Below are 647 nucleotides of genomic sequence, written 5' to 3'. Positions count from 1 at the left end.
CCCGCGCGGGGGCGCAGGCCTCGGGTGGCGGGGTTTGGCGGAGAGCCGGCCGGGCCAGGGAGCGGCGAGCAGTCTCGGGTGCATCCTAGGCTTGGTTTCTGTGCGCAGCCTCCCCGTGCGGAGGCACCTGGCTCCCCCTCAGCTCTAGAACGCGAACAGTTGGCGTTGAGCACACAACTCCTCCTCCCTCTCCCCCGAGACCCCTGTACCCTCCCCGCGCGCCATCTCCCGCCCCTCATAACAGGCCCGGAGAGTAAACCCCCAAACGCGTCCAGAAGCGGCTCCCAACTCTTCGCCGGGAGCACGTTGGAGCCTGGATTTCGTAGAGACTCGGGATTGGAGTCTATTGCCGGCCTCTCCTGGATCCGGCTTGATTTTCATATTTTAAGAAGATTTTCTTATTACCTTTGATTACTCCTTTTAACGAAATTTCTGGAGGAGCTCAGTAGGGAAGATTGGTGGGAATCTGATTTTAAGAAAGAAAGCACCGAAGGGGCAATTATTAATTTTCCTCGGGTTTGGAATCACCCTCTGGACGACAGAGCGGGCGAGCGGGAGCTAGGTGGGAAGAGTGGAGAGGATCGGCGAGGCGCGCCAGCCGGAGCCACCTCCTTCCCGGCCGCCCCCTCCCCACTCCCCCTACACAC

Source organism: Colobus angolensis, unplaced genomic scaffold (assembly GCF_000951035.1).
Source record: "Colobus angolensis palliatus isolate OR3802 unplaced genomic scaffold, Cang.pa_1.0 Scaffold44, whole genome shotgun sequence".
Classification (NCBI taxonomy): Eukaryota; Metazoa; Chordata; class Mammalia; order Primates; family Cercopithecidae; genus Colobus; species Colobus angolensis.
Note: the sequence above shows the minus strand (reverse complement) of the source record.